This window comes from Giraffa tippelskirchi, chromosome 3 (assembly GCF_054371585.1).
Source record: "Giraffa tippelskirchi isolate mGirTip1 chromosome 3, T2T-mGirTip1v1.2.pri, whole genome shotgun sequence".
Lineage (NCBI taxonomy): Eukaryota > Metazoa > Chordata > Mammalia > Artiodactyla > Giraffidae > Giraffa > Giraffa tippelskirchi.
This window is the reverse complement of record NC_137277.1, coordinates 8,090,918-8,115,362: the sequence shown is the minus strand read 5'-3', so window position 1 is coordinate 8,115,362 and position 24,445 is coordinate 8,090,918. Positions and strand designations below refer to the sequence as shown.

Genomic DNA, 24,445 nt, shown 5'->3' with positions numbered 1-24,445 from the left:
GAAAAACCATAGCCTTGACTAGACGGACCTTTGTCAGCAAAGTAATGTCTCTGCTTTTAAATATGCTATCCAGGTTGGCCATAACCTTCCTTCCAAGGAGTAAGCGTCTTTTAATTTCATGGCTGCAATCACCATCAGCAGTGATTTTGGAGCCCCCAAAAATAAAGTCTGACACTGTTTCCACTGTTTCCCCATCTATTTTCCATGAAGTGATGGGACCAGATGCCATGATCTTAGTTTTCTGAACGTTGAGTTTTAACCAACTTTTTCACTCTCCTCTTTCACTTTCATCAAGAGACTCTTTAGTTTTCCTTCACTTTCTGCCATAAGGGTGGTGTCATCTGCATATCTGAGGTTATTGATATTTCTCCCAGCAATCTTGATTCCAGCTTGTGTTTCTTCCAGCCCAGCGTTTCTCATGATGTACTCTGCATATAAGTTAAATAAGCAGGGTGACAATATACAGCTCTGACATACTCCTTTTCCTATGTGGAACCAGTAAGTTGTTCCATGTCCAGTTCTAACTGTTGCTTCCTGACCTGCATACAGGTTTCTCAAGAGACAGGTCAGATGGTCTGGTATTCCCATCTCTTTCAGAATTTTCCACAGTTTATTGTGATCCACACAGTCAAAGGCTTTGGCATAGTCAATGAAGCAGAAATAGATGTTTTTCTGGAACTCTCTTTCTTTTTCGATGATCCCGCGGATGTTGGCAATTTCATCTCTGGTTCCTCTGCCTTTTCTAAAACCAGCTTGAACATCTAGAAGTTCACGGTTCACGTATTGCTGAAGCCTGGCTTGGAGAATTTTGAGCATTACTTTACTAGCATCTGAGATGAGTGCAATTGTACGGTAGTTCGAGCATTCTTTGGCATTGCCTTTCTTTGGGATTGGAATGAAAACTGACCTTTTCCAGTCCTGTGGCCACTGCTGAGTTTCCCAGATTTGCTGGCATATTGAGTGCAGCACTTTCACAGCATCATCTTTTAGGATTTTAAAAAGCTCAACTGGAATTCCATCACTTCCACTAGCTTTGTTCATAGTGATGCTTTCTAAGGCCCACTTGACTTCACATTCCAGGATGTCTGGCTCTAGGTGAGTGATCACACCATCGTGACTATCTTTTTTGTACAATTCTTCTGTTTTTTCTTGCCACCTCTTCTTAATATCTTCTGCTTCTGTTAGGTCCATACCATTTCTGTCCTTTATCGAGCCTATCTTTGCCTGAAATGTTCCCTTGGTATCTCTAATTTTCTTGAAGAGATCTCTAGTCTTTCCCATTCTGTTGTTTTCCTCTATTTCTTGCATTGATCACTGAGGAAGGCTTTCTTATCTCTCCTTGCTATCCTTTGGAACTCTCCATTCAGATGGGAATATCTTTCCTTTTCTCCTTTGCTTTTCACTTCTCTTCTTTTCACAGCTATTTGTAAGGCCTCCTCAGACAGCCATTTTGCTTTTTTGCATTTCTTTTCCATGGGGATTGTCTTGATCCCTGTCTCCTGTACAATGTCACGAACCTCTGTCCATACCCCTCTGTCCATAGTTCATCAGGCACTTTGTCTATCAGATCTAGTCCCTTAAATCTGTTTGTCACTTCCACTGTATAATCATAAGGGATTTGATTTAGGTCATACCTGAATGGTCTAGTGGTTTTCCCTACTTTCTTCAATTTAAGTCTGAATTTGGCAATAAGGAGTTCATGATCTGAGCCACAGTCTGCTCCCGATCTTGTTTTTGCTGACTGTATAGAGCTTCTCCATCTTTGGTTGCAAAGAATATAATCAATCTGATTTCGGTGTTGACCATCTGGTGATGTCCACGTGTAGAGTCTTCTCTTGTGTTGTTGGTAGATGGTGTTTGCTATGACCAGTGCATTCTCTTGGCAAAACTCTATTAGCCTTCGCCCTGCTTCATTCTGTACTCCGAGGCCAAATTTGCCTGTTACGCCAGGTGTTTCCTGACTTCCTACTTTTGCATTCCAGTCCCCTATAATGAAAAGGACATCTTTTTTGGGTGTTAGTTCTAAAAGGTCTTGTAGGTCTTCATAGTTCAAGTTCAAGTTCAGCTTCTTCAGCGTTACTCGTCGGGGCATAGACTTGGATTACCGTGATATTGAATGGTTTGCCTTGGAAACAAACAGAGATCATTCTATCGTTTTTGAGATTGCATCCAAGTACTGCCTTTCGGACTCTTTTGTTGACCATGATGGCTACTCCATTTCTTCTAAGGGATTCTTGCCCACAGTAGTAGATATAATGGTCATCTGAGTTAAATTCACCCATTCCAGTCCATCTTAGTTCGCTGATTCTTAGAATGTCGACGTTCACTCTTGCCATCTCCTGTTTGACCACTTCCAATTTGCCTTGATTTATGGACCTAACATTCCAGGTTCCTATGCAATATTGCTCTTTACAGCATCGGACTTTGCTTCTATCACCAGTCACATCCACAGCTGGGTATCGTTTTTGCTTTGGCTCCATCCCATCATTCTTTCTGGAGTTATTTCTCCACTGATCTCCAGTAGCATATTGGGCACTTACTGATCTGGGGAGTTCATCTTTCAGTGTCCTATCTTTTTGCCTTTTCATACTGTTCATGGGGTTCTCAAGGCAAGAAAACTGAAGTGGTTTGCCATGCCCTTCTCCAGTGGACCACAATCTGTCAGACCTCTCCAACATGACCTGACCGTCTTGGGTGGCCCCAAATGGCATGGCTTAGTTTCATTGAGATAGACAAGGCTGTGGTCGGTGTGATCAGATTGGCTAGTTTTCTGTGATTATAGTTTCAGTGTGTCTGCCCTCTGATGCCCTCTCGCAACACCTACCATCTTACTTGGGTTTCTCTTACCTTGGACGTGGGGTATCTCTTCATGGCTGCTCCAGCCAAGTGCAGCCGTTGCTTCTTACCTTGGACAAGGGGTATCTACTCACGGCGGCCCCTCCTGACCTTGAATGTGGAGTAACTCCTCTCGACCCTCCTGAGCCCATGCAGCTGCCACTCCTTGGACGTGGGGTAGCTCCTCTTGGCCAGGCTTCTGCGCAGTCACCTGGCAGCCGCCACGCCCTGTCTTAATCACCTAAAAGAATTTAGATAGGGGACCTGGGCCAGAAAGAAAGATAACTTCTTATCTAGATCACCTGTTTGAACACTAAGCCTCTGCCTTCTTATCATCTTGTGACTTACCCTCCTCCCCTGGAAGCCCCAGTCCCCAATCCCATCTTAACTGCTGATAACATAACTGACAAGGTCTTGGGCAAGCAGCCTAACCGGGAGAATTTGGAGCAATTAGGGCCACCTACCAGAACACTACATAAAAAGGAGGAGGAATGAGGCACATGCCTCTTGAGTAAGATCATCACCAGAAAGAAGATGAAGTCTCTTTATTTGGCATTTCTAATGCTACCATTGAGTAATCTCCTAACAGAGAAGATCTTCAGCAGAAGCAGAATGAGGCAAATTGCAGATCTTCGGACACACCCAAAGTCTGATCATGGGCCAGTGCAGCCGTGCCCATGCTGTTGGCTGATTCCCATGTCCTTCTCTGGAAGATTACCCTTGGCTGATAGGAGGCCTTTGCCCTGAAAATCTTGGGACAGTCCACCCTGCCCCCAACTCCTGGAAGCCAATGCTTCACTGAAGGAATGAAAGCTCTCTCCCCCTTGCTTGTTGTTGTTCAGTCACTAAGTCGTCTCCGACTCTTTGCAATGCCATGGACTGCAGCACACCAGCCTACCCTGTCTTTCACTATCTCCTGGAGTTTGCTCAAACTCATGTCCATTGAGTCGGTGATGTCATCTAGCCATCTCATCCTCTGTCACCTCCTTCTCCTCCTGCCCCCAATCCTTCCCAGCATTAGGGTCTTTTCCAATGAGTCAACTCTTCGCATGAGGTGGTCAAAGTATTGGAGTTTCAGCTTCAACATCAGTCCTTCCAATGAACACCCAGGACTGATTTCCTTTAGGATGGACTGGTTGGATCTCCTTGCAGTCCAAGGGACTCTCAGGAGTCTTCTCCAACACCACAGTTCTAAAGCATCAATTCTTTGGCTCTCAGCTTTCTTTATAGTCCAACTCTCACATCCATACATGACTACTGGAGAAACCATAGCTTTGACTAGACGGGCCTTTGTCAGCAAAGTAATGTCTCTGCTTTTTAATACGCTGTCTAGGTTTGTCGTAGCTTTCCTTTCAAGGAACAAGCATCTTTTAATTTCATGGCTGCAGTCACCATCCAAAGTGATTTTGAATGAGTGATAGTCGCTCAGTCGTGTTGACTCTTTGCGACCCCATGGGTTGTAGCCTGCCAGACTCCTCTATCCATGGAATTCTCCAGGCAAGAATACTCGAGTGGGTTGCCATTCCCTTCTCCTGGGGATCTTCCCGACTCAGGGACTGAAGCCAGAGGATCAAAGCCAAGTCAGATTCTTTGCCATCTGAGCCACCAGACGATCATGTGCCTTGTGGTGCTCCCTGCCCCCTTGCCCCGCCAAACAACAACAACAACAAAACTATAAGGTTCTTCCTCCCACCAGGAGTGCATCTGTAAGGATTCAAAGCCTGGGCCAGGAAGAGGGAATTTTACCAAAGGGCAAACCCCAGGATCTGCCAACTCCAGGGGCTCCCATCACTGAGCTTTCATTAACCCACCTCTCTCGTTCCTCCTCTGCTCAGAAATTGCTGTTCAGGCTCTCACTGTTACTAACCCACTTGCCACTAACACTGCTTCTCCTTTCTCACATTCCTGGGCCTTATGTTTCTAAGTCAGCACAGCTAGGGGACTTACAACATTAATGTGCAATCCTACCACTGCTCACAATTTTCTATTTTGTCTACCTCTGTTCCACCCAGTGGCTTCTGGGTCAGCAGTTTTTGTTCCTGCTTTTCTTCTTTTTTTTTTAATAAATTAAAAAACAATTTTTTTTGTTTCTTTTCCAACCTGGATCACTTTTAAGGTCTTTATTAAATTTGTTACAATATTGTTTCTGTTTTATGTTTTGCTTTTTTGGCCACAAGGCGTGTGGGATCTTAGTTCCCCAACCAGGCAGGGATGGAACCCCCACTGCCTGCATTGAAAGGCCAAGCCTTAACCACTGGACCTTTAGGGAAGGCCCTCTGCTCTTCTTGTAGTGAGAGAGCACTTAGGTTTTTCTTGAAGTTTGTTAAAATGAGAGGAAGTACCCGGATGCAAAAGTTGTTCCTGGGTCCAGGGAGTGTTACAGAGATGGAGAGGGATTATGAAGCAGAACAGATATTGGTGTTAGTGACGAAAGATCTGGAGTTGACTTAGCAGAGGATGGTGGCATCTTCTGTTCTCAGGGGCAATCCAGCACCTGCTGTTGACTGGTATAAAGGGAAGGTGAAAGTCCACACCAATGTTCACAGAAGGAAAAAGGCTCATCTTAACAAGCTCAAGGATTTATACACATCCACAGAATTGTTTGCAGAGGGGTTGATACTAAAATATGGCATTCTCTGGATCACCACGTTCTGGAAAAGCACATACAGCTGCAGTGTGCTGGCTGCCTGGGAACCAGGTAACTGGGAGCCTTTCCTGATCCCCTACACACACACACCAGCTTCCTCAAGCTCTCAAAGCAAATAGCACACCCAGGTGATGCAAGACATATCAGCCATCATATGCTCACCATCCGTGGAATGTGAGGGCAGGAAAAGGCATGGCTCCACATGCCCTTTCATTTCTTATAGGCAACACACTCCTTCCAAATGAAACACAAACTCTTAGGAGAGCCTAACCTATGTCATGACTAGAGAATTCCTCTCCCCCTAGATGCAATAAATTTATCCAGCATGGGTGGTTGTTTGGGAGGTGTCAGAAAAGTACAATGAGGGGCTTCCCTGGTAGTCCAGAGGGTTGAGAGTCTGCCTTGCAAATGCAGCAGGCAGGGGTTCAATCCCTTGGCTGGGAGGATCCCACACGCCCTGGGGCAGCGGACTCCATGCACCACAACTACTGAGCCTGCGCTCTGGAGCCTGTGAGCTGCAACTACTGAAGCCCAAGCTCCTTCGAGCCCATGCTCTGCAACAAGAGAAGCCTGCATACCACAACTAGCACACCCAGGTGTGCCCCCCGGAATAGCTCCCGCTCACTCTCCGCAACTAAAGAAAGCCCACACTCAGCAACAAAGACCCAGCACAGCCAAAAATAAATCGTTGTTTCTTTTTGTTTTTAGTCACCAAGTCGTGTCTGACTCTTTTGCAACCCCATGGCCTGTAACCTGCCAGGCTCCTCTGTCCACGGGATTTCTCAAGCAAGAATACTGGAGTGGGTTGCCGTTTCCTCCTCCATGGGATCTTCCTGACCCAGGGATCAAACTCAGGTCTCCTGCACTGGCAGACGGATTCTTTACCACTGAGCCACCTGATAAGCCCAAAGTAATTAATTTTAAAAATACGATCAGTATCTCAGAGTTAGGGACTGAAGAAACCAGAAAATCCACATCACGAGATAGGATTGGAATCTGAAAAAGAGGGTTGGTGAGAAAAGTGTTTGGGATGAGGGACCAGGTAGGTTTCTGACTTAGACATTTAGACAGTCAGAGCAGTATCATTGATCACAGGGCTCGGCTTGGAGCAGAGACAGACGCATGTCACCTCTTGCTGGGGACGTTTATGGATTTATAAATACACCCACACAGTTCCCAGGAACCTCTCTCTTCTGCCTCATTGTCTTCCAGCCTCCATTCTGGAAACTAGAAAGAGTCCAATAGAAGGTTAATTCATTTTCTAAGTAATCCATTCCTGCCACCGGAATTCCACTCCTGGGAATTCTGGAATTTCACCAGGATAAGCCCAAGGCTGCTTCGCCTACCTGCGAGTCTGAGTCAGATCAAGAAAATCTTTATCATTCACCCATGTCTTCCTACCTTATCATGCTCCCTTTTGTCCCTAAGATCCATCCTTCAAGTCTCTTGCTTGATTTATAATTTATATATTTTTAGTTATTATTTTTTGCCCTGTGAACCAAGCATTTGGATTTCAACCAAAGACGACACTCTTTTTTTCAGAGTCTCTTGTGAGTTTTTTGATTCAAAAATCCTGTATCCCTGAAACTAATACATCTTTATAAATCAACTATACTTCAACTTTTTTTTTTTTTTCTTTTTGGCTGTGCTGGGTCTTTGTTGCTGCTTGGCCTTATCTCTAGTTGGTGTGCAGGCTTCTCACTGCAGTGGCTTCTCTTGTTGTGGAGCACAGGCTCTAGACACACCAGCTTCAGTAATTGCAGCACGTGGGCTCAGCACTTGGGTTGCATGGGCTTAGTTGCTCCGAGGCATGTGGAAACTTCCTGGACCAGGGATCGAACCCATGTCCCCCGAATTGGCAAGCAGATTTCTATCTACTGTACCACCAGGGAACTCCTCTACTGAGTTTTTAAATTTAAAAATCCTGTATACCTGAAACTAACACAACACTGTAAATCAACTCTACTTCCATTTTTTAATGGTAAAAAAAACACTGCAAAAAAATTAAAAGTCAAGTTTTTTTTTTTCTTCTTCTGTTTGTTTTGGCAGGCAAGGAGGGGGAACATCAGTCCCAGAACATTTTTGGATGTTCTAATAGAATCTCCCTGAAAGGACTCATAACCACTTCAAGTTCCCCTCCCACCCGCCCTTCCTTCTATTTCAGTGGTGACAGCTGGGGTGTTCAGCCTCGACCTCTGGTTGTGCAATCCTCCTAAATTAGCCGTTCTCTTTGGGCTGCTGAAAACTTAGCATTTCCTCAGCCACCAGGCCAGGCGTGTGCAATCTGAGATGTGATAAGAAGGCTGTTGGCACATTTGCAGACCAGGGTTGAAGAGGCCAGCGTGAGCCCTCTGCGGAAGTCCCGGCAGGAAGTGCCACCACTGCTGGGCCCCCAGATGTCAGCAGCAGCTCTACCCCGAAGCCTGGGCCTGTGAAAACCTCGCTCCCTGAGAAGTGGCCCTCCAGGCCCTCCGAATTCTGAAGGCTTGGACAAATCACCACATATTTACTCACGATTTTATGGATCAACAACCGAGTCTGAGATCGGCTTCCTCCTGTTATGGTCTGGAGTCACCCATGCAGCTGCAGGCCTGGAGCTGGACGCTCCAAGATGGCCTCAAACTTCTGTCCAGTCATTCATGCTGGTTCTCATTCTCCTCTGTGAGGCCTCTCATCCTCCAGGAGGTTAGCCTGACTCCTGGACATGATGGCAAAGGATTCCAAGAACACCCTGGAGCAGAAGCTACAAGGCCAGGGACTTCCCTGGTGGTCGAGTGGCTAAGACTCCATGCTCCTAATGAAGGGGACAGGGGTTTGACCTCAGGTCAGGGAACTAATATCCCACATGCCACAACTAACGATCCTGTGTGCCACAACTGAGACCCAGCACGGCCGAATAAATCAATAAAAATAAATAAAGATTTTTTAATTGAATGCATTTTATTTTTGGTTGTGCTGGGTCTTCACTGCTGCTCGTGGGCTTTTCTCTAGTTCTCTAGTGGCGAGCAGGGGCTACTCTTCACTGTGATGTGCAGGCTTCCCCTTGTGGTGGCTTCTCCTCTTGTGGAGCACAGGGTCTAGGTGCATGGGTTTCAGGAGTTGCAGCTCGAGGGCTCAGTAGTTGTGGCACATGGGCTTAGCTGCTCCACGGCATGTGGAATCTTTCCGGACCAGGGATTGAACCTGTGTCCCCTGCATTGGCAGGCAGACTCTTATCCACTGCACCACCAGGAAAGTCCAATAAATAATTGAAAAAAAAAAAAAGATGCTACAAGGCCAAATGAGGCTGATTGTCAGAAAGCACACAGTGTCATTTTGGCCACATTCTATTGACCAAAGAAAGTCCAAGGCCAGCCCAGAGTTAAGGGATGGGGAAACAGACTTGACCTCCTTTTGGGAGGAGTGTGTATACTCGAGGCAGTTGGAGATGGGAGGGCTTGTTGTAGCATCTCCGCCAGCAATGCACCTGGTGACACTAGGCTTTCATGTGTAGCCCTCCTATTGCACCATCCAAAGCCTGGCACTGTGGGCAGACACAGCATTTCACCCACAAGGGCCCTGTCTTTCTCCTAGTCCAGCATCTGTCCCTGACACATCACTTTTCAGTTGGCCTCGGACTAAAAACATCTGTACAGGGTTTCCTCCATTTCTAGAACCACTGCAGGCACATTTGATAAGTGTAGCAATTCTCTCTTTTTTTTTAATTATTTACTTTTAATTGGAGGATAATTGTTTTACCATATTGTGTTGGTTTCCGCCATACATCAACATGCATCAGCCAAAGGTATCTCCTGCACATCCCCTCCCTCTGGATCCTCCCTCACGTTTTCCACCCCATGCCACCCCTCTAGGGTATCACAGAGCAGCAGATTTGAGCTCCCTGGGTCATACAGCAAATTTCCACTGGTTATCTAATTTTACATATGGTTATGTGTATGTTTCAAAGCTTGATAAGTGTAGCAATTCTTATGAAGTTGTTACAGATGAGGAAACCGAGGTGTAGTGAGATTGAAGAATTTGTGTCAGCTCACAGTCAGTCAACAGGAGAGCTGAGGGTTTTCCCTGGTGGCCCAGAGGTAAAGAACCCGCCTGCCAGTGCAGGAGACACAGGTTTGATCCCTGGTCCTGGAAACTCCTACAGGCCGCGGGGCACCTAAGCCTGTGCACATCACAACTATTGAGTCTCTGCTCCGGAGCCTGGGAGCTGCAACAAGAGAAGCCGCTGCAATGAGAGGCCTGCCACCACAACTAGAGAGTCGTCCCCACAACTAGAGAAAAGCCCTCGCAGCAATGAAGACCCAGCATGGCCAAAAATAAATAAATAAGTAAAAAAAAAAGAAAGGCACTGAAATTGTGGATTGCGATCTACTCTGTTGAGCACCCCACTCTACTGCCTTCTGAGGCTCTGCCTCGGAGGTATCTGGAGGTACCTTCTACCTTGACATTCCTCTCTCCTTCCTTGTCTAATCCCAGGGCGTCAAGCCCAGGGCTTTGAGGGGGATGGTGGCTGGAGCACACATCCCTACCCCCTTCTCTCCCCGACTACAGCAGCCAGGGAGGCCAGCAGGCAGGGTTTGGCATGAACATCTGAACTCCAGAATTCCCTGGGGAAGGAGGCAGGTGAGGACTTGATCTGTTTCGGTGAAGCGGGCGAATGTCACCGGGGACCGGCAGGGACGAGGAGCGCTTGCCTGGTCTTGTGCAGGCAAAGCTGTATAGGAAAGTGCAGGCATGCGGGGCTCCCCATGAGGACCGAGCCAGAGCGGATGGAGGGTGGGGCCGGTCTGTGCAGTTCTGGGCACCGGCTGAAGGCCACTGGTTAGCACTGCCCTCACACACACCCCTGTGTACGTGTAGGCGTGCACGCACACACACACGATTTCAATTACGTCCTCGTTTTGAGCCTAGCACTCAGTGCTCTCATAAGGTATGAAGTGAAATCCAAATAGGTGGTCATGCTACCAGGCAGCTGAGCCTGTATCCAGGCTCGATCTTGCCCCTGGAACCGTCCACTGGGGACAACACCCCTGTGTTGCTCTCACCAGCTATTTGCCAGAACTCCATTGGGCTTTGATCATGTACAAGAGATCCGTGGTATACATTTCTGCATCACTTATATATCTCCATTTATCCCTGCATCTCCCAGTCAGCCCAGGGAGAGGGTCCAGGTAGAGCGACAGGGAGCCGCAGCCCCTCTAGTTGTGCTTGGTTGGAGAAGGCTGACTGTCCTTCAGCTCCCATGATTGGAAGGAGATCCTTCTCTCTGTTTACTTGGCAACTGCAAAATAATCATGTTTCTATTCTAGATAGACATGGCAAATTTCCATTGTATATGAACTTTGTTGCTTTCCCACCCAGTATTTTTTTAAATACTTATTTGGCTGCACTGGGTCTTCATGGTGGCATGTAGAATCTTTAGTTTTCGACACGCAAACTCAGTTGCAGCATATGGGATCTAGTTCCCTCACCAGTGATGGAACCTGGGCCCCCTGTCCTGCGAGTGTGGAGTCTTGGCCACTGGACCACCAGGGAAGTCCTTCCACTCAGTATGAGTCCAGTAGATTTGGGGTGTGTGTGTGTGTGTGTGTGTGTGTGTGTGTGTGTTTTAAGACTGTTTTTTAAATTTATATTTTGATCTAGGCCCATGGCAGTGAAAGTACCAAGTTCTAACCACTGGACCACCAAGGAATTGCCCAGATTTTATTATATTATTTACCCTGGGTTTGAGCCCTAGGTTGGGAAGATCCCCTGGAGAAGGGAAAGGCTACCCATGCCAGTATTCTGGTCTGGAGAATTCCATGGACTATACAGTCCATGGGGTCGAAAAGAGTCGGACACGACTGAGCAACTTTCACTTTCACTTTATTATTTTATTTATTTATTTTTTTGGCTGGGCTGTATGGCATGTGGGATCTTAGTTTCCCAACCAGGAATCAAACCCGTGTCCCTTGCATTGGAAACTCGGAGTCTTAACCACTGGACTGCCAGGGAAGTCTCAAGGCTGTATTTTTCTTTCTTTCTTTCCTTTTAAATGGCAGTTTTAGGTTCACAGCAACATTGAGAGAAAGGCACAGAGATTTTCCATAGACCTGCTGCCCCTACACATGCATAGCCTCCACCATTATCAACGTTCCCCCACCAGAGCAGTACATTGGTTAGTTGATGAAATACATTTTTTACATTAAGAAGATTGGTTTCAGATTTGCTGATATAAAGTGTAAAGGACACTTTTAACCCAGACTGTGTTTTCTACAGATGAACAGATTTCAACTGTGATTTCACAAAGGGCCAGTTCCTGCATATGAACCTGAGTACGTGCCACAGTAACGTTCAACCAGATATTAAGGGCTTCCCAGGTGGTGCAGTGGTAAAGGATCTTTCTGTCAATGCAGGAGACACAGGAGATATGGGTTCGATCCCTGAGTCAGGAAGATCCCCTGGAGGAGGAAATGGCAACCCCACTCCAGTATTCTTGCCTGGAAAATCCCATGGACAGAGGAGCCTGACGGGTTACTGTCCATGGGGTTGCAAAGAGTTGGACACGACTGAACACACATGCAAGGGCTGGCTAGTGTTCAAAGAAAAGCAAAGGGAGAGAAATGAGTTCTTCCCACCCCTGCTCCTATGGGAACTGGACTTGACCTCTTCAATTCAGAAATATAAACTCTAAATTGAAGTCTACCTACAACCCAAGTGAGAATTTTCTAGTGCATTGCTTTGTGCTGAACATTAAACAGCAAGTAAACAAGTCTGAATACCACAAAGTTTACAGATAGTAAAGCAACTTTAACACAATTTACATTTCTCCAGGAACTTGGCTGCACATTAAGACTTTGAATTCCTCCCCACTATGAGTATAAATTATTACTATAAATTCTTTATGGTATTTTGGTTAGCTTTTATGATATTTTGTTGCTGTTTTATGATATTTAGAGTATAAACAAATGGGAACACATTTTGTTCTGAGTTGTCTATAAATTTGGATAGATAGGAAAGAATAAACACAGGTCATAAGACAGAAAGGGAAAGGCAGTATACACTTGGTGTATATACACTAAAACATAGACATACATTCATACCACAACCATTTCAAGGATACCTCAGTCCATGGTATTAGCTGAGCCTATTGGTGAATATTAATTTGAGCCAGGATATGGCAAGTGTCCACAAAGCCAAGCAAAGGAAAACCACCAGAAAAAGAGCAACTACTAAGAATCTGGGAGGTGAATGAACCAAGCCATGGCCAGCAGATCTGTGTTAGAACTGTCAAAGGAAGTCCTGAAAGAAAAGGAAATTACACCCAGTGGGTACTCAGACCTACAAGAAGAAAGGAAGAGCTCTGGAAATGATAAAACACCGATGTCATTTTCAGTGTTTTTGAAAGATGATTGATTATTCAGAGAAAAGAAAATAGTGGTGAACTACAGGGTGTTAAACACATGTAGCAGTAAAGTGTACAGTAATATTGATATAAAGGATGGGAAGGGGAAATGAAAGCGTACAGTTCCCACGTTATATGTTGAACGGCTATCGTTGAAAGTAGATTATGAGAGACCAAAGATGAATATTATAAACCTTAGAACAACCATTTTCAAAACAACCCGGAGAAATACAGCCAATAAGCCAATAGAGGACATAAAATACCAAAGAAAATAAAGGAACAAAGAACAGACGAAACTAATAGAAAACATTCAGTGATCTTGTGGGTATAAGCCCAATCATATCAATAATTATATTACATGTAAATGTACTAAATACTCTGAAAGACAGAGACTGACAAGCTGAATGAAAAAAAAGCAAGACCAGTCATATATTATTTAAGAATGGAAAAAGTTAACCGTGTAAACATTTATAATAAAAAAGCTAGAGTGGCTATATTAATACCAAACAAGATAGACCTCAGGACAAAGACTGTAATCAGAAACAAATAGGAATATTTTATAATGATAAGATGGGCAATATATCAATAAACAGAACAATCCTAAAAGCACATACATCAAATAACAGAGCTTCAAACTACATGAAACGAGAACTGACAAAACTGAAAAAAGAAATAGATAAATGCAAACCTGTTTTGCAAATGTCAGGCTCTTTCTTCTAACGCTAAATATACACCTTCCTTATGATGTAGCAATTCCACCTCTAGATATTGACCCAAGGGAAATAAAAATATATACACAAAGGGGTTTGTACAACATTGTTCACAGCAGGTTTACTCATAGTTCATAATAGCTAGAAACTGGAAACCTAAATGTCCATCAATAAGAGAATGGATAATGTGTGGTATATGCATGCAGTGGAATAATAAATACGAGAAAAGAGAACAAGCTACTAGTGAACATAATCACAAAGAATACAGACTGCACGATCACATTTTTTATGAAGTTTGAGAACAATCAAAGCTAATTTTTATTGAAAGAAAACAATAGTGGTTGTGACTAGAGGCAACAGCGGATTGACTGGAAAGGTAATGGAAATGCCTGTATTTTGATGGGGTATCAGTTAAATAAATATGTGCAGTTTCAGGACTGCACACTAAAACTACTAAAACTATGTATTTCACTCCAATTAAAAATAAACAAAAATTTTTTAAATCTACGTATTTCTATATATATGTGTGTGTGTGTGTGTGTGTGTGTATGTATGTATGTATGTAAGTTACTCCTCAATTTAAAATATGGGGTAGCAAAAGCAATCAATATAATTCACACTAACAGAGGGAAAAGAGAGACCTAATAGGATTATATCAATAATGCATTTGAAAAAATTTAAAATTCAACACCCATTTATGATTTTTAAAATTTTTAGCAAACTGGAAATGGAGGGGAATTTCCTTAATCTGAAAAAGTACAGCTACTAAAAACTAAGTCAGTAACAAATATCATTCTGAGTGGCAAAATATTAAAAACTTTCCTCCTGAGACTAAGAAAAAGATAAAGACGCCAGCTGTCATGACTACTATTCAACACTAAACCGGATATCCTAACCATATTAATAAGCAAGAAAAACCCATAAAATGCATAAAGATTAGAAAGTCATTATTGTCTAGCAAGATGACTGTACACATAAAAAATCCAGAATAATCTAAAAACTACTAAAATTAATTAGTGAATTTAGCGGTATCTCTAGATACAAAGTCACTTCAACAGACCTTTGTGTTTCTGTATGTCAGCAACAAACAAATAAGAAATAAAAATTTTAAAACAGCATAATTTACAATAACATCGCAAGGCATGAAACTCCTAGGAAAAAATCCTAAGGGAAAAATGTGCACATGTCTATATTGAAAATTATGAAACATTACTAGAAATTAACAAACTCAAATAAATGGAACTACACACAAAGAGATATACTCAGAAACACTGTAGATAGGAAATTCCCCAGTGGTCCAGAGGTTAGGACTACACGCTTCTACTGCAGGGGGTATGGGTTGATCCCTGGTCGAGGAACTAAGATCAGACCAGGCACTTGGCAAGGCCAAGTTTTGATTTATAGATAAATCAAAGTAGAATGCTAAAAATAACATACAGGAAGGCAGAAAAGGGTGGGAAGTGTGGGGATTAGAGGCAGCAGGGAAGAACCGGGCTTCTCAGGTGGTGCTAGTAGTCAAGAACCTGCCTGCCAATGCAGAAGATGCAGGTTCTATCCCTGGGTTGGAAGATCCCCTGGAAAAGGAAATAGCAACCCACTCCAGTATTGTTGCCTGGGAAATCCCATAGACAGAAGAGTCTGGCTGGGCTACAGTCCATGGTGGCAGACATGACTTAGCAACTAAATAACAACAAGTGTGACCGCAGTGGCTAAGACTCTGAGCTTAGCAGGAAGTCTGGTTCAACCCCTGGTTGGGGAACTAGATCCCACATGCTGCAACAAAATAGTTCACATGTCGCAAGTAAGAAATTGCGTTCTGCAGCTAAAAGATACCACATGCAGTAAGAAGATCAAATATTCCACGTGCCACAACTAAGACCCTGCATAGTGAAATAAATAAATATTTTAAAAAAATATATGCATGCATGTGTGCTAAGTCACGTTTGACTCTTCGTGACCCTACAGACTATAGCCCGCCAGGCTCCTCTGTCCATGGGTTTCTCCAGGCAAGAAAACTGGAGTGGGTTGCCGTCCTCCTGCAGGGCATCTTCCTGACCCAGGGATCAAACCCATGTCTCTTATGTCTCTTGCAGGTGGGTTCTTTACCATTAGTGCCACTTGGGAATCTGCTTGGCTTCATTAATGTACCATATCTTCCACTGTGCCTGGTACCCTCCAGACCAAGGCTCTATTTAACTCTTAGAGGAAAACAACCCTCTGGTCTTTTGCCAAGAATGAGGGCCAGCATGTGGTTGAAGAGTGTGTGGAAAGGAATTTTCTTAAATGTATTTCTATCAAGCCTCATTATAGTTCACCCCCCTTGTCCTATTTCTAGAGGTACAAAATGCCAAAAATTCCTAACCCTTTTGAAGCTTCTATAGTATAAATTAGTTTGGTTGTTGCCTCCCCACTAAAAGTTCATATGCAGCTATCTGGAGATGTTAAATCAGTTACTTCTTATCCTTCTGATTTCTATTTGCAGAACTGTGTTGCTATGATCTATAATCCTCTCTCCCTCAACTTTGTGGGTTTATGCTTCCAAAAAAAATCCCTTTATTATCATAGTGGTTTTTTAAGAGGGAATATAAATAAATGCACGTGTTCGGCCTATCATCCTTATCCAGAAGCCTATGAGAAATGTTTAGTCTAGTGGTTTTCATTTTACTACTGTTCTTTTAGAAGTTTAAGAGAAGCCTTCCTGGTCATCTGGACACTGGTAAGTATTGCCATATGGTTTCAGTGCCCCATTTATATTGATGATTATTTACCCATCTCCTGAAATGTCATATTTTAACTAACTTCTACCACGATGTTTCTCAAACTAGAGGACAGGGCTTTTCTATATATATGTAGAAAACTATCCTCACACTTTATAAATTACTATCAGTGATATGGACCTGGGCTTTCCAGGTGATGCTAGTGGTAAAGAACCAGCATGCCAATGCAGGAGACATAAGAGACGTGGGTTTGATCCCTGGGTCAGGAAGATCCCCTGGAGGAGGACATGGGAACCCACTCCAGTATTCTTGCCTGGGGAATCCCATGGACAGAGGACCCTGGTGGGCTACAGTCCATAGGGTTGCAAAGAGTCAGACATGACTGAAGCAACTTAAGCACACACGCACGATATGGAACCTCTGAAATCTTTTAAGCAGAAGAGAGGTATGTTTAGAGCTCCATCTAAGTCACATTGGCAGCTAGCTGAGCAAAAGTTGAATTTGAGAGGACAAGATGGAAGGCAGACTGGTGATTAGAAAACAGTTGTAATCCAATATTGTCCACTTATAGTAGGGGCAGGGAGATGAGCACAGATTTGAAAAATATTTAGGGTCCAGATAGATAGTAAATGGAGGGACTTCCCTGGTAGTCCAGGGATTAAGACTCCCAGCTCCCAATGCAACAGACCCAGGTTCCATCCCTGGTCAGGGAACTAGACCCCATATAATGCAACTAAGAGTTCCCCGTTCCACTAAGAGTCTGTGAGCCACAACTTAAGATCCCACATGCCACAACTGAGACCCGGCACAGACAAATAAAGAAATATAAATAAATCTTTAAAAAACAACTTATTTTTTAAAACAAGGCTCTCCTCTCTTAAAAACAAGATAGCACATGGATTCAATTTGGATTCCAAACTAACAACAACAAAAAAAACATAGTGAACTATGTTAAGCATCATAAGACAGGAAAATAGTAAATCATTGATTTATTTTGGAACAGTTAATTCATTATAATAAATACAGTATTATGGCAGCACAATTGAGATTAATGATGAAACCACTTATAAGTTTCATAATTTTAACATTTTTGTTTCCTATTATTCCCAGGATCAATTATAATTGTGCAAAATTTTATCAACTGCCCTGTCCTACAAACAGACAAATTATCTATTGTTAAGACTAGTTTCTCATTTCTGACAAAATAACATTTGATTTCTCAAGAAGCTGACATTTTTCAAGGGATGGAAAAAAAATTCCCATTAATGTCTATAAAAAAAAACATAAGAAAGAAACATTTTACATCTTGAAAAGGATTAGGCACTAATTGTTTGAATCACAAATGCTAATCCATGACTGACTCAGAACATCCCAGCTGATATTCAAAATCTTGTCATTAACTGTATTTTCTTTTTGCAAGCTCAGTTTCTACTCAGCTTCAATTCAGTGCATAAATTTCTCTTCTTATAAATTCTTGAATTACAACTGGAACAATTTTCATCATGGCTTTTTTCATAAAATAATAATCATCTAAAAATGGTTTTGATTGAAATAACAAAAACTAGCTTCTGATACATAATTAGAACATCTGATAAATTTTGATTAGGAACTTGCTTGAAATTCATGCCTTTTCAGATACTGAAAAATAAATTGATTTTAGTTAAAAAAATTTTTTTACAAAGATGCTTATAAAAGTTGTTTCAGAATGAAGAGCACTCGAAGTTTGATCCCTCAGTTCTGTAGAACATAATCTTAGGTGAAAAGTATGTATATATACTCTTCAAGATTTTAATTCAACTAAATGACATATTTCTAAGATATCTAATGAACTATACTTCACATGCAGACAAAAGAAAAAATTGACATTTTATTATAGAAAATTTCAAACATATACAAAAGTAGAAAGGATAATGTAGTGAACTCCTACCATGCAGCTCATATTAATAATAATTAATATAAGTACTAATACAACATTATAGAAAAATTGTCAACTCTTAGCCAATCTTGTTTCATCTGTAGTTCTTATCCCCTTTCCACTAGGGCCCACACTCAACTATTTTAAGCAAATCTCATGCATTATTATTGTTTCATCTACAGACATTTCAGTATGCATTACTGAGGTAAGAACTCTTTAAAATAATAATAGTATTACACCTAAAAGAGCTAATAATTCCTTAGATTTACCAAATATCCAGTTTGTATTCAAATTTCCCTGATTCAAACAATAGAATTATAGGATAACAAATCAACAGAAAAGCCAACATTAAGTTAAAAATCACTGCAGGGGATAAATTTCCAATATGACAGCCCAAGAAATTCCACAGACCCACTCTGCAGTGGAACTGGTGAAGAGTATAAAAAGATAACCATTGGGACTTCCCTGGTGATCCAGTGGCTAAGACTCCACACTCCCAATGCAGGGGGCCCAGATTCAAACCCTGGTCAGGAAGCTAGATCCCACATGTTACAACTAAGACCTTCACATGCTACAACTAAAGATTCTGCATGCCCAACTAAGACCTGGAGCATCCAAATAAATATATGGAAAATTTTTTTAAAAAAGAGATAACCATTCCAGAAGTATATGGAAATGGCCCTAAAAATATACAGCAAATACAAAAACATCTATTGGAAAAAATCTACTAAAAATTGATAAAGAGTCTTTGAGCCAGAATTGCTCTCTCTCTCTCTCCCTCCCTCCCTACTCCCAGCCCAGTGGAGACAAAAATTCCACTCCAGATTGGTACAGCCAAGTGCCCAGGGATCACTCTCCCTTCAGTTTCCTGTCAGAGGGTTCTTTCTAGGAGGATCAATGCATCAACATTTCTCATTCTCCCCTAGGTACCTGCTTCTGAGGCTAAGTCATGGACTCTCTTCTGCTCAGCCTTCCCATTTATGGAGCAGAGGTTCCACTTTGGGCGTGATATCACTGAGGATTCTGGGGCCTTGGTCATCCCTGCCCTGGCTCATAATGTGATGGTTCCACATCAGGAGAGGCAAGCAGAGAAGACCCGAGGCTATGGGCTCTCTTCTGCCACTTGTTCAACTCTTACATAGGGGTATCACTCAGAGAAACACATCATTGTCCCCACCCACAGCTGGAGTCCAGGCTCAGAGAGTTTGCCTAGGGACAGAAGCAGGCTATAAAACAGGCAGCTCTAATCTCTTCCCAAAGGAACTGACCTTATCTGCAACCGAGTGGAGAAGTTCAAGCCTAAGGATGCTCTCAAAACAGAAGGATGGGACTTCCCTGGTGGTCCAGTGGCTAAGATTCTGTATTCCCAATGCAGGGGGCCCAGGTTTGATCCCTGGTCAGGGAAATAGATCCCACATGCTCCAACTAAGACCTGGTGTGGACAAATAAAAATAATTAATAAATAAGTGTAGAAAGCCACAGCTACTGTGTTGAAAGGCAACTGGAAGGAGAGTGTAGATTCCATGAAGATCAGGCTAATGCGTAAGTCAACTAGTTTGCAGGAGAGAATCAGGGAGAGAAACAGGAGACAGTAACCTTAGGAGCTGTTCCTTCAAAGAAGCCCGAGTCTGTAGAGCAATTTATGTCCCAGGGCATTGTTGAAAGCAACACATCAACAACTGGCAATTAACAGATCTTGACAGCTGCTATGGTCAGCGAAAGAGATGAAGAGGATCTAGCCCAAGTCACGGCTGACCCAGGGTGACAGTGGACAGACCCCAAACTGCACTGTGCATCAGAGGTTAACACTGTGCCTCAGAGGTTAACACTTCAAGATCACAAAGATCAGTGGGGAAGAAAAAAGGTTTCAGAAGTGTGAGGAGGAGGAGATGTGAACTGACACATTCTAGCGGTGGAGTGTGGTGGGTGAGAAGACCCTGCTTTAGCTGGCCGAGAGGGTGGAAGGTCCTTGGAGGAAAAACCCAAGGGGTTGGGGAGGGGGGCTTTCCCTGGCCAGGTCATCTGGGAGGGCTTAGGAGGCCCTGTCTCTGTGGATGGATGTCCTGCAGGGTGGCCATGGGACAAGCAGGAGTGGAGTGCAACACATCTAGTAGGTCCTAGCTGATGAGAAGAGTGGACACCCATTTCTTGATCCCCAGGCCTGGTCTCACCTCTAAACTGTGACTTTTCTGAGAACAGGGTTCATGGACTTTATGGGTAGTGAGACGTGAAGGGATAAAAGGAGGACGAAAAGAAAATGGTAAAAGACCAAGTGAAATGTGGCATCTCAAAAAAACAACAAAAAAAGAAAGAAACGTGACATCTGCCAAGGTCCTGTGACCTCGGGTGACTCTCAGTTTCTAATCTGCAAAGTGGGGAGAAGGGGGTGGGTGAGGAGGGAGGCTTCATTAAAATAAGCCAGCCGGTCACTAAACAAACAAAGGGAATTACAACAAGCCTGAGGGGAGTGAGGGTGGGGGACCGGTACCCAGAGTTGCTACAACTTTAATTAAAATTTCCAGTTTCCAACAAACATAGATGAGACAAGCAAATAAGCAGGCATAAAAAACTAATAAACAGAAACCTCAGTTAAATAGAGTCAGGAGACAGAAGGGGGAAGCTTTCACGCCCAGCGAGGGCAGCAGAGCCCAACAGGAAGAAGAAAGATACCTCTTTTTCTTCCTGGCAAGGACTCAGCCAGTGAAAAGCCTTGGAATCTTTGTTTACTGTAGCCCTCCCAGATCCTGTTTCCTCTGTAGAAGCCATTTCCTTCCCTTGCCCTGCAGGACCAGCCCATGGTCCTTAGTTATAGATCCAGAATTCTAATTCTCTGTTGAGTCCAATGTTTCTTTTTTTCTTTTGGCCGTGCCAAGTGGCTCGCGGGGATGTCAGTTCCCTGACCAGGGGTTAAACCTGATCCCTCTGCAGTGGAGGCACGGAGTCCTAACCACTGGACCACCAGGGGAGATAAATATATTTATATATAACTTGTATCTGGACACACCTTTCCTCCAGCTACGAAATACAAAAAAGGAATCTGTATGGGACTGAAAATAACTGCGTGCAGATGTAGAGAATGGACTTGTAGACACAGCAGGGGAAGGACAAATTGAGAGGAGAGCAGTGACATATGTACACTCTCAAGTGTAAAATGTAAAGAGGGCTTCCCAGATGGTTCAGTGGTAAAGGATCCGCCTGCCACTGCAGGAGACGGAGACGAGGCTTTGATCCCCAGGTGGGGAAAGATGCCCTGGAGTAGGAAATGGCAACCCACTCCAGTCTTCTTGCCTGGGAAATTTCACGGACAGAGGAGCCAGGCAGGCTATAGTCCATGGGGTTTCGAGTCAGGCAGGACGGAGCACTGAGCACATGTGTAAAATAGATGCCTAGTGATAAGTTACTATGTAACACAGGAGCCCAGCCTGGTGTCCTGTGATGACCTAGAAGGTTGAGTCAGGGGAAGGAGAGGGAGGCTCAAAAGGGAGAGAATGTATATATATAATTATGACTGATTCACATTATTGTATGGCAGCAACTAGCACAACACTGTAAAGCAATTTTCCTCCAATTAAAAACTAAATTAAAAAAATAAAAATAATTGCGTGTGTGCACAGTTGGGGCAATTTCTGGACCCAAATGATACAAAAAGACCAAAAAAACCCAAGTGCCACTTTTAAAGACAGGATGTTGATAACAAAAGCAGGGTACTGTGCACACCACCACCCAAGGGGTGGGCAAACCACCTAAGCCACCAACCCCTGGCCCAACCCCTGGACACACCCCTACCCTTACCCCATGTAAGGAACAAGCTTGCCCCTCCTCGGGGATCAAGCAAGAGTTCCTTCTGGCCCCCAGTAAAGCCTTGCCTGAATTTCTTATCTGGCTTCTGATCAATTTCTATTGATTAAAGAGGCCAAGAACCCTGAGCAGTAACAGTTCCTTGTCCTATACAGTAGGTCAAATAAAACCAGTTTTGCTGTTGAAATAGCTGGCCATCCATTTGTTTCAGGTCCACACAAGAAAGCATGACTGTTAAACTGGAAAAAGGCAGTCAGCAGAAATACCCTGTGGGAGTGGCCAGATGTTGGATTTAAGAAACACCTAAAAGAAGTCCAGAAGATGGCACTTTTTCTCTTTTTTTCAGAATTCAATTCAGAGGCAGACGCAGCAGGGCTAGAACTGGAAAACGTTTGCTCCATTGTTCCACTGGGAACGACGCAGGCCCTGGTGGCCTCCGTGGGACAGTTTCAGTGGGGAGGTAGGTAAAGAAACCAGATTCAGAGAGAAATGGTAATAGCGTGGATGTCCCAACAAGAACGAGGATGAAAAGGAAAGGGTAGTTAAGAAGAGTGTCAACTCAACAGAGGTTTTGTTGGACTTTGTTTTGCTTTTTAGGATGAGCTCTTTGGGATATATTCATAGCCCAGGGGGGCTTCCTAGGTGGTGACAGTGGTAAAGAATCCACCTGCCAATGCAGGAGACACAAGAGATGAGGGTTCAATTCCTGAGTCGGGAAGATCCCCAGGAGTAGGAAATGGCAACCCACTCCAGTATTCTTGCCTGGAAAATCCCACGGACAGAGCAGGCTAGGGCAGCCTGGGCTATAGTCCATGGGGTCACAAAAGAGACGGACACAGCTGAGCGGCTGAGCACACACGCACAGGCCAGGACAAGGACCCTGTAGATCGGGGAGGGATGGCTGCCAGAGGGAGACCCAAAGAGGTGGGAGCACTCGGCAGAGAGGCCAGCTTTTACAGGAGGAGAGCTTGGGCGCGTGCAGGTGAAGAGGCATGGACATTTAACATGCTGGGAACCCTCACTGGGTGAATCACTTTTCTGCACACATTAGCAGAGACACTAACTGCCTTTTGTCCCAGACTATCTTTCCAAAAATGTTGGTATATAGCAACATCTGTCTTGGAAGATAAAGATAATAACCCCATCTGGAGCAGAGGACAAATTTTCTTACTTCCAGCCTTTTTTTTTTTCTTCTTCTCTTTAAAAAAAGTGTTTTGGCAGTGCCCTGCAACATGTGAGATCTTCATTCCCTGACCAGGGATTGAACTCGTGTCCCCTGCATTGAAAGATCAGAGTCTTAACCTCTGGACCACGAGGGAAGTCCCTCCAGTATAATTTTTAATGCCTGCCTCTAGAGCAACGGCAGCTTTGCTTGCAGCCCAGTGTAAAAGATTCTGGTTTCCCTCATTCAAGCTTCCTCAGCTGTGCAGCAAACCCACTGTATGCACAGCAAACTCGCTGTGTGGCCCCTTTTGGGTCCCTTTGCCTCACCTTCCTGGGGTCTCAGGAGCAAGGAGGCACCATCATGAAGTTCACATTGCTCATTGTGCCACCAGTAATCAAATTATTCATCTTTGACCCCAGAGTCTCACATCTTCTGCCAGCATCCATAAAACTGTAGCAGGCTGATCTGTTTGCCTGATCACGGGGTAAGCCTCAGACCCTTCACGTTCTGGCCAGGAGGTGCCTTTGTAATTGGGAGCCTGGGAAATTGAAGCTCCCCTCTCGGAGGTATGGCAGGGAGAAGAGGAGGCTTAAGGTGACATCCTGGAATCCCTGTTGGGCAGGATGGAAGCTGGAGCTAACCAAGGACAGGGAAGCGGCTGGTGTGGCAAGCCCAGCTGATGCCCAGTGGGTACCATTCTACTCTGGAATGAACCAGTCCCCGGCCAGCAGCTTCCAGCCAGGCCAGGGAGCGGGCAGCGTGGGGGAGGGGACACTGCACAGGCTGATCAGAGTGTGAATCCAGGTCAGAGTTCTGCTGGGCGGAAAGCCAGGAACACAGGAGAATCTGGGTTACGATGAGAGTAGCTCTCAGATTATGACCCCCAGGGGCCTGGCTGGAAAGGAAAGAAAGCTTCAGGGAGAAAACTGATGTGCCGGGAGACAGTGGAGGGGCGAGGACACAGGAGGCTGCAGACAGGAAAGAGAACCCCACGTGGTGGATAGGAAGCTCTGGTCTTAGTGGGGTATTACCTTTTAAAAATATATGTATATATTAATTTTTTTGGCTGTGCAGGATCTGAGTGGCAGCATGCGGAATCTTTTGTTGTGCCACTAGGGACCTTTAGTTGTGGTATGTGGGATCTAGTTCCCTAACCAGGGATCAAATCTGGGCTCCCTACATTGGAAGCGCAGGGACTTAGCCACTGGACCACCAGGGAAGTCTTGAGGTACTTGCCTTTTAGGCACTGGAGACAGACCCAAATCCTTAATACGGAT

The 24,445-nt window shown here is 44.1% G+C and overlaps 1 long non-coding RNA gene and 1 other non-coding gene across 2 annotated transcripts in view; one reads left to right on the top strand and one right to left on the bottom strand.

Annotated features, from left to right (window-relative positions):
• Window positions 1–19,974, bottom strand: part of LOC145540642 (uncharacterized) — a 72,005-nt gene extending 52,031 nt beyond the window's left edge. The window contains exons 1-2 of the long non-coding RNA XR_014078440.1: window positions 19,802–19,974; window positions 19,474–19,637 (exon numbers count right to left, since the gene is read on the bottom strand). This is a non-coding gene — a long non-coding RNA (uncharacterized LOC145540642). The remainder of the gene's footprint in view (window positions 1–19,473; window positions 19,638–19,801) is intronic.
• Window positions 19,538–19,610, top strand: TRNAG-CCC (transfer RNA glycine (anticodon CCC)). Its single transcript has one exon. It is a non-coding gene; the product is annotated as a tRNA-Gly (tRNA).
• Window positions 19,975–24,445: the final 4,471 nt, after the last annotated feature.